This window comes from Lemur catta, chromosome 2 (assembly GCF_020740605.2).
Source record: "Lemur catta isolate mLemCat1 chromosome 2, mLemCat1.pri, whole genome shotgun sequence".
In the NCBI taxonomy this organism is placed as follows: domain Eukaryota; kingdom Metazoa; phylum Chordata; class Mammalia; order Primates; family Lemuridae; genus Lemur; species Lemur catta.
The window spans coordinates 126,372,143-126,383,124 of NC_059129.1; positions in this window are offsets into that span (position 1 = coordinate 126,372,143).

Here is a 10,982-nt window from a genome sequence, read left to right on the forward strand (position 1 = left end):
ATTAGTCTAGACTTTCTAATATGCTTCCAATTCTTCTTTTCACTCTTATAACTATAACAAAGTGAGATGTAAATTCTCACTTACTAATGCTTTTTGTCTTTATTACCTTAACAAGTACAAGAGTGTAAGTTAAAAATCAAAAACCCAATATAAGCAAGTGTCTATATCCTAGATGTCCATTGGGAAGACAAGTCAGAAACCTAACTTCCAACCAAAAGAATGCTGGTTGACTTCAGATTATATGCAGGTTTACGGGCTGTGACCTGTAGATTCAAAGTAAATAAGCATAATTATCTGAGGTGAGCACCAACCTCAGACAAAGTAGAGACCTGATAATCATCAAAAGGTAGAATTCCTAACTGTTAGTGCCAGTGATCTATGGGGGACAGGAAATGAGGGGAGGACAAAGAGACAGTGAATTCTAATATCAAGAATCTAGGATAGGCGGGGCGCAGTGGCTCACGCCTGTAATCCTAGCACTCTGGGAGGCCGAGGCGGGCAGATCGTTTGAGCTCAGGAGTTCGAGACCAGCCTGAGCGAGACCCCGTCTCTACTAAAAATAGAAAGAAATTAGCCAAAACAACTAAAATATATACAAAAAAATTAGCCGGGCATGGTGGCGCATGCCTGTAGTTCCAGCTACTCGGGCGGCTGAGGCAGAAGGATCACCTGAGCCCAGAAGTTTGAGGTTGCTGTGAGCTGGGCTGACACCACAGCACTCACTCTAGCCCGGGCAACAGAGTGAGACTCTGTCTCAAAAGAAAAAAAAAAAAAGAATCTAGGATAAAGGCTCCATGAAACATATTAAGACCACAACAAGGAGGCTATGAAAACCAAGTGGCCTCAAGATACTCTCATATGTACCTATGACTCTGATCTCCTTTAGGTACTTAACCATCAACTTTAAGAAATTTGGGTTCTCGTAGGATTTAAAAATGGTCAAGAGCAGGCTTGAATTTTGTCAATGATAATTGTGACCATTATGGTAGCAATGGAGTAGGAAAAACCTAGCAGGTATTATCATAATTAATAATTATAAAATATTTAATTATTTCCATCTAGTCAAACTGTATGAGATTATTCATATTCAACCATTTCTGAGACACTAAAAAGGCAAATTATTATAATTCAAACTATGAACTATAATTCATATACAACATACAAAACTAACACAATTCATATACAGATGTTCCCTAACTTATGATGTGATTACACACTGATAAACCCATCTTGAGTTGAAAATATGATAATTCTAAAATTCATATAATACACCTAACAGTGAACATCATAGCTTAGCCTAGCTCACCTTAAATGTGCTCAGAATACTTACATTAGCCTACAGCTGGGCAAAATTGTCTAACACAAAGCCTATTTTATAATAAAGTGTTGAGTATCTCATGTAATTTATTGAATACTGTACTGAAAGCGGAAAATTGAATGGCTATATGCATATTTGAAGTAAGGTTTCTGCTGAATGTGTATAACTTTTGCACCATTATAATGAAAAATTACAAGTTGAACCACTGTAAACTGACGAGCATCTATATTGAAATACTAGCCTCCAATGAGATGATACTAAGAGCTAAGCCCTTTAGGGGGTGATTAGGTCATGAGAGTAGAGCCCCCATGAATGGGATTAGTGCCTTTATAAAAGAGACCCAAGAACTCCCTCATCCCTTCTGCCTTGTGAGGACACAGCCAACAGCCAAAGGACAACTGGGCCATCTATGAACAAGGAAGCAGGCCTTCACCAGGCACTGAGTATGCTGGTGCCTTCATCTTTTTTTTTTTTTTTTTTTGAGACAGAGTCTTGCTCTGTTGCCCAGGCTAGAGTGCCGTGGTGTCAGCCTAGCTCACAGCAACCTCAAACTCCTGGGTTCAAGCAATTCTTCTGCCTCAGCCTCCTGAGTAGCTGGGACTACAGGCATGTGCCACCATGCCCAGCTAATTTTTTTCTATATATATTTTTAGCTGTCCAGATCAATTATTTCTATTTTTAGTAGAGATGGGATCTTGCTCTTGCTCAGGCTGGTCTCGAACTCCTGACCTCGAGCGATCCTCTTGCCTCGGCTTCCCAGAGTGCTAGGATTAGAGGTGTGAGCCACCGCACCTGACCCCTAGTGCCTTCATCTTGAACTTGCCAGCCTCCACAACCTTGAGAGAAAAAGGTTGTCATTTAAGCCACCCAGTCTATGCTATTTTTGGTATAGCAGTCTGAATTGACTAAGACAATAGGCAATTAGCACTCACCAATATCCTTCTGTGGCATCCCCTGCATTACACTTGTATATGTTTTGCAACATAGAAGACAGGCAGGTAGACATGAATGCGTCTACACGCATTCACTCCCCTGGGAGCCCCCACCTTGATCCTGCACAGCAACTGTGACTAGTAGTGGCAAATTACTGAAAAATGTTGTCCTGGGCACCAGCAGCAAGTTCCTGACTATATAGGCCATATCTACAGTTGTGGATTTAACAATTAAGAGAAGCCTCAGCTTGAGCTCCTCTGGCCCTTCCATGGATTTAAGAAGATCTAATTCACTATATTAAATTGGCCTGTGCTTTCAATATCCAGAATGGCTTCTGTTTTTTCTGACAGAACACAAATGGATACACAGAGCAGTTGAAATCACCCTGTACTGAGGCTTCACTCTTGTCCTGGGCAATAACTATGGATGACAGAAAAATGACAGAAATAGTTCTATTTTCCAGAATTTATTAGAAAAGAGAGACAGATATATTTACAAACAACAAGGTAAATAAAAGGCAAAATTATTGGGCATGTGCTAAGCACAATTCTAAGTTTTCTGCGTATATTATCTTAATGTTTACAACAGTCCACAATATACTCTTCTGCCCATGTCAAAGATTAGAAAACTGATACATGGAGAATTTGAAGAAGTTGATCAAGGTTACACAGCTCATTGATGACAGAGTCATGACTCAAATTCAGGGCATCTGACTCTGGAGCCAGTGTTCTTACCCAATGTATCACAGTATCACCTCAAAGACGAGGATATAAAGTGCCAGAAATGAAGATACAAAGGTGGTAAGTTTGGTAGGGTAAGTGGAAAGATATGGATCAGTAATAGTAGCTCTAGGATTGGCTTTGTTTAAAGAGGCATTTGCCAGACAGAGAATTGGGGGTGTGGAAAGGCATTTTGGACAGTGATAAATGTACATTTAAAGATGTAAAGCCATAAAATATATGGAATATCTAGGAAATGTTGAGAAGCCAAATGTGCCTAGAATTCCAGCTCCATTGGATGAGAGAAGAATGACACAGGAGTCTGGGCTGGTAAAATGGGGCCCAACTGTCAGTTACTCTGAATGTCTCTTGCAAAATGAATGTGTTATTATTTTAATGCTGGCACATCCTTAAATCAAATCACTAAGGTAATTAAATCATTTTTGTGTGCTTAATTGTGAATAAGGGAAAATGAGGGCAGCACATTATGGACAAGTCACACAGTGGGATTACCCCAAATTCTGACAATGAACGATGTGAAAGCTATTTCAAAGTGGCAGGACTAGCATATCTGTTCAGAGTACTTCTTCAAGGCATATGAACTAAGGCCTGTGACAATTTCTCTACTGAATTCTTAAGTACTTTTTGAACTATCAAGGGTTTTGTATAACACAAGATCAGAAGATGTCAGTAATAAATCGTAACAGGAGAGAGTTGGCAGGTTATAAATTCTGTGCACAGTGTCTTGTTAGGGACAAAGATTTCCAAGATACGGCTCTTGGCATTAATGGGAAGTCACAAAAAACATTTGTATGGAGTGCTCACACTCAGAATGTACCTTTGATAATCCATGGTAGTGTAGAAAAACATTAGCACTTGTATTTATAATAATCTAAAGCACTTACATGTACTTCTGTATGGGTTTATTATGCAAATGGGTACCCCTACATTTGGTAGGTTACCTGTTCCCTTTTCAACTTAGAATGTTCTTTAAATGTCTTTTAATCTTCAAGTTTTCCCACTATCTAGTTCTTTTCTTTACAACTTATATGATCCTTATTACCATAGTTCCTTCGAGGGCTTATTTTCCTTAAATATCTTCAGAACCACATCACCAAGCATACTTATCTGCAAATAACGGGCAACATGTATATTTTGCTAATGAAGATATTAGATTTGGTAAGTGGGATTGGTTGTTTGTGGATAAGAATAAAGTTATTAATATAAATTATTTAGGAGCATTTGTCACACAAATTGAGGAAGTATCATTAAAGTGCATTCGTATCAGTCAAATTAATTTTATGCACTTTTCAGCCATTAGGAAAAGACATCTTCAATTTCTGTTATAATTCTAAGCTTTAAAATTAGCATAGATCTTTCATGTCTTTTAGTATAAATAAAGACTCTCTAAGTTGTTATAATAACATTGAGGTCATAGCAGAGATAATGATCCCAAAGGTATTAAAAAGAAGTAGACATTTATGTTAAACATCTTTTTCTGTCTTCCGATGTGACTTGCTAATTACTTAGCACAAAAAGAAAGATATACTAACAGAATAAATTAGACAATAAACAAAAAAAGATTGCTGAAAAGGTTCAGTATAATTTCTCAGTTATTTTTCTGTCCTTTTAGTTTCAATGAACTATAATCCAGTTTCTGGTATTTATTATTTTAGTGATTTGGAATCTTTAGGATATCAGAATTTTGATTCTTGAGTGGTAAGAATTTAAGTTTATATATACATTTTCCTGTTGGAACTTATTTTCATTTAAAATGCCTATTATCATTATTAGTTCTTATAGACTATACAAGGCATAAAATAATATTATTTCAAGTACATTTATCAATATAAAATATTGAACAAACACCAAAATCTATTGTTACAAATACAAAGATTAAAAAAATATTAATAGCTAGAATTTTGTGAGTACCTACTAAGGAATTAAAAGTGTGTTATTTTTAAATATAAACTCTAAATTTCATAATAAAGCATTTAAGGTGTTATATATTTAATTTAAACATGAAATTTGAAGCTCAGCATATTAGACAACACACTCAAGAACACATCACTAACAAGAGAGCAAGGATTCAAAACCATGTCTGTCACATAAAACCAATTCTTTTTTTACTGTGCTGACTCTGGACACTTTGATGTATACTCTATTAATATGTATTTTAGGGGCATATATACTATTTTTTAAATTAAAATGTTTATTGAGATCATTGTAGATTCACATGAAGATGTAAGAAATAATAGAGATCCTGTTTACCCTTTACCCAGTTTCTCCCAAATGTAATATTTGCAAAACTATAGTGTAATATCACAATTATTACACATAGTTCTTCATGCGTATAATCTACAAACGATATTCAGATTTTCCAGCTTTTATTATACTTGTGTGTGTGTGTTCATTTAGTTTTACATCATTTTATCACATGTGTAAATCCGTGTATTCACTGCCACAGGGAAGGTACCAAACAATTCCATCATGACAAGATGACCTTACATTGTCCTTTTATAGCCACACTGAGCTCTCTCCTGCCACCCCCACCTCACAGTCCCTCACCCCTGGCGATCACTAATATATGAATTCTTAATCTTTATAATTTTGTAATTTTAAGAATGTTACATAAATAGAATTTTAAGTATGTCATATTTGAGGTGGACTTTTTTCATTCAGGATAATGTCCTTGAGATACATCCAAATTTTTATCTGTATCAATAGCTTCTTGCTTTTTATTTGCTGACTAATATTCCATGGTATAGATGTCTTACAGCTTGTTCAACCATTTACCTGTTGAAAAATATCAGAGCTTTTCCCAGTTTTTGGCTACTGCAAATAAAACTGCAATGCATATTCATGTACAGGTTTTTCTGTGAACATATATATTTTTATTTCCCTGAAATAAATGTCCAAGAGTGCAATTGCTTAGACATAAGGTAATCGCATGTTTAATTTTATATAAAACTGCCAAACTATTTTTAGAGTGGCTGTGCCATTTTGTATTTTTACATTTCTATGAAGTGATCCAGTTTTTCCGCATCGTCACCAGGAGTATTTGGTGTCATGTTTTTTATTTTAACCATTCGGATTGATGTGTTGTGGCATTCATTGTGGTGATAATTTTATTTGTCTTATGGCTAAAGATGTTGAACATCTTTTCATGTGATTACTTGTCATCTTCATATCCTCTTCAGTGAGACCTCCATTTATTTCTTCTGCTTATTTTCTAATTGTATTAGTTGTATTTTTACCATTAAGTTTTGAGCTCTTTATAAATTCTAGGTTGCAGCTCTTTGTTGTATATGTGGTTTGCAAATATTGTCTCCCACTCTGTAGCATTCTATTTGTCTTGCTCAGATGGTGTTTCACAGAACAAGTTTCTAATTTTGATAAGGTCCAATTTATCATCTTTCCTTTTATAGATTATGCTTTTAATGTTATGTTTAAGAACTCTTTTTCTAGCTGTGAGAGATTTAACACTGTATTTTTTTCTAAAATGTATCATAATTTGAGGTTTAACATTTGAATCTATTATCTAGTTTGAATAAATTTTTGTAAAAAGTGTGAAGCTTGCTATGGTTTGAATATGGTTGGTTTGTCTCCACCAAAACTCATGTTGAAATTTGATCCCTGATGTGACAGTGTTGGGAGGTGGGACCTAGTGGGAGGTGTTTGGGTTATGCCAGAGGACGCCTCATGAATGGCTTAATACTCTTCTCCAGGTAAGTTTTCACTCTTGTGAAACTGGATTGGTTCTTGAAGGAATGGATTAGTCCCCAAGAGAGTGGGTTGTTATAAAGCCAAAACCCCCCTCAGATTTTCCCCTCTTTGCACTTGTGCACTACCTCTTTGATCTTCTCTGCCATGTTGTGACACAGTACAAAGGCCTTGTCCAGACGCCTGTGCCATGACATTGAACTTCTCAGCCTACACAACTGTGAACTAAAGAAATCTATTTTCTTTATAAATAGCCAGGCTCAGATATTCTTTTATAGTAACACAATAATAACTAAGACAAAGTTCAAACTGAAATTCATTATTTTTGCTTATGAATATCCAACTGGTCTAGCACCATTTGTTAAAAGGCCATACTTCCTTCACTGAAGTGCTTTTCATCTTTATTAAAATTCTGTTGGATTTATTTATGTGCCGCATAGTCTTAATTACTGAAGCTATAGAATAAGTCTTGAATTTAGAAAATTGATTCCTCTCATTTTATTCTTATTTTTCAAAAATGTTTTGCTATACTAGATCCTTAGTTTTCTGTGTAAATTTTAGAATAATTTTGTCTATATCTATAAAAAACACATGAATTTGGTAAGAATTATGACATAGCTATACATCAATTTGGGGAACACGGACATCTTTACTATGCTGATCCTTTCAACCATGAATACGTTATGTTTCTCCATTTATTTAGATCTTTTTTGATTTTTTCATCATTGTTCTGTGGTTTCTAGCACAGAAGTCCCATATATGTTTTGTTACTTCATTTTTTGTATAGTTTTAAATGGTATTATAGATTTAATATCCATGTGATATGTTTATTACTAGTATAATCAAGTTAATTTTTATATTTTGTTCTTGTATCATGTTACCTTGTTGAACTCATATTTTTGGTTTTGTAAATTCCTTGGGTTTTTCAAGATAGACTGTCATGTCATTTGCAAATGGAGAGAGTTTTATTTCTTCCTTTCTGTCTGTATGCCTTTTATTTGCTTTTTTTGACTTAGTACACTCATTGGACTTCTAGCACTATATTAAATATATTAAATAAGAGCAACAAGAGGAGAAATTCATGCATTTCCCCAGAAAGAATTCCATCTTTCACCATTAAGTATAATGTTAGCCATTGGATTTTGGTAGGTGCTTTTTATGAACTTGAAGTAATTACTCTCTATTCTTAACTTGCTGATAAGTTTAATCATCAATGAGTGTTGGATTTTGTCAAACTCTTTTTCCGCATCAATTTATGTGGTCATTTTTTTGATTAGTTGTTCAAAATCAACACTAGTTGATTTTCAAGTATTAAACCAGTCTTTGCTGTGGTCTGAATGTTTGTGCCACCTCAATATTCATATATTGAAATCCTAACTCCCCAGGAAATGACATGGGCAGGTGGAACACTTTGGGATGTGATTAGGTTATGAAGCCCTTGTGAATAAAATTAGTGTCCCCATAAAGAGGCCCCAAAGAGGTGCCTTGCCTTTTCCACAATGTGAAAACACAGTGAAATCCACCATCTATGAACAAGGAATCAGGGACTATTCAGATATCAAATATTCCTTGATCTTGGACTTCCCAGCCTCTGTAAGAAATAAATTTCTGTTGTTTATAAGCTACTCAGTCTATGATATCTTCTCATAGCAGCCTGAATGAACTAAGACAGTCTTGTATCTTTGTAATAAAACCTACTTGCTTGTGTTACATGATTATTTTTATATATTGTTGAATTCTGTTGGCTGATATTTTATCAAAGATTTTTTATCCAAATTTATGAAGGGTATCAGTTTGTAATTTTCTATTTTTCATACTTTCTTTGTCTTGTTCTAATATATAAGGTATTTCTTAATATTTCCTATACCTTAATATCTGTTTGTACAGAATTCTTTCAGTCTAAATATCCCATCCTTGTCAGTAAGAGTATTTCTTTTCTCCTGATATAAGGAGGGGAGCTCTCACATAGGAATATAATCTCTTCTTTTCTAAGAAAAAGAAGGGGTATTAGATTCTTCTTCTTACATCTTCTGTTTTTCAAATGCCTTTAACTCAAAATAGCCAATACAGTAGAGTGGCATAATCTAGGGGGTATTTTATAAACTCCTTCAAGCCATATGTCCAAACTTGTCAAATTGTATACATTAAATATGTGCAGTTTGGTGTATATCAGTTATACTCCAATAAAATTGTTAAATATAAGAATATGACCACCATGAAAATATCTCCTCCATCTTTTTATCCCAATGTGTACAGTTTGTACACATTAGATGTCAAATACTATATTCACAATGTAAGGTTCATTAAAAAAAAAAAAAGTTAAATGAGTGACTTCATTACATTTAGAAATCAAAGAAATTTTAGTCTTTCTCCTCACTTATAAAGTGGAAAATTAGAGGTCCATGTAAAGTATTATGACTTTTCTTTCATGCTAATATATAACCAGAGAAACATAGAGTTATAGTTGAGATCAGCTATCTAGACTTCCAACACATTGCTCTTTGATCTTCATCCTCTATGTAGAAAGCAACACAGTGCATCTGAGCATATTGAGATTTTCACTTCATTTCTATATTGATGCAGCATTTCTTTGGCAATGGTAGAAAACATCTCCAGCTGCAGATTTCCTTATAGATAAAGGAATTATATATTTTCTATGTGTCTGTGTTTTTGTCTGAATTGCTCCATCAGCACATGAATGAATATGAAATATGCTTAGATAAGGAAGTGCACCAAGTGACAGATCAGAGGCCGGTTTAAACCTTTGTATTTGGTATGCTCTCGGGGCTACTATGAGAATTAATTGATTTATTACAAGTAAGGAGCTTAGTACCTGGGACATAATAAAACTTAGGTGAATGTTAATTATTATCATCATTTTCTTTATTATATAGTTAGAGATTATCTTTTTGCCATTATGGAAACAGTTTTGAAGAAGCATAAACACACACAGTGCATGTTTGTGTTAATGCAAGTGGATGCTATGTTGGAATAAAGACTGGTCAGGTAATAAATTGAGCTTCAGAACTAAAATGATCTCAATGAAGAATGAACAATGAACTTTAATACCTATCTTTTCTTGTCATCGTGCTCATGTGTGCAAGAGTTTATGTATGCCTGACAAGCTGAAAAGGATAAGACAGAGTCTATAATGCCTCTCCCACTTCCTTTTTCTATTTTTTCCTATGGTTGAAATGAAACTTTGTTACAATGCTCAGGTACCATTGGTTGCTTGTAAATATATGTGAGAATGATGAGTTCTAAGGTTGAAATGGTTCCATTTTAAAATGAAAAATTAAAAAGTGCCAATATCTCTGGAAACTTTGAACTATGAAGCTTTCATCATAGTCTCAGGGTTATTCAAATGAGGTCAAATTAGTAGAGACATATTATATGCATGCAAACAATTTTCTACATAAAATATAAGAAGGTTGATATTATCTAGATCAAAGCACTCTTAGAAAGGGGCCTTTCTATTCTTTTGTAAATGATCTGTAGACCCTTTTAACATAGCATACATTAAGAATCTTTAGTTCAAAAGGTTTGCTTATGAATTATAAGAACTGTAGCAACACAAATCTTATTTAAGCATCATATCATGTCTTTACCTCCAAAAGAAAGCTGGTTCATTTCCAGTCAGCTTCCAATTTGATATAAAATGATATTTACCTTACAAAATAAAATGAATGAGTTTAATGATACACAAATATGTTGTTAATTAAAAATATGTTTTTACTGAAAATGTTCTCAGGTGACTTATATTCATCAGTACTCTCCTACCATTTCTATTCATTATCAATGTGTTTTTCCAGTGGTTATGTTTCTATTATTCATAGAATTTGATTCAATTTGAGAGATGGAAGGTACACTATAACTTTATAAATTGCTAATATATAATATAGGTGTATTACTTCCCTAGGGCTACCACCACAAACTGAGTAGCTTAAAACAATAGAAATTTATTGCCTCACAGTTCTGAAGACTGGAAGTTTGAAATTTGTAGGGCAGAGCCACGTTCCTTCTGAGACTCTGGCTAGAATCTTTCTTAGCTTTTCCTAGCTTTTGTTGGTGGCAGGCAGCTCTGCATTTCTGGATTACAACTACGTCAGTCCATATGTTTCTCCAGCTTCAAAGGGCATCTCCATTTGTGTCTTCTCATTGTCTTCCCTCTGTGTATGTCTGTCTTTGTGTCCAACTTTCCCCGTTGTGATGAGGACACCAGGTACATTGAATTAGAGCTCACTCTAATGAGGTTATTTAAATTTTATTAGTTCTGTAAAGACCTTATT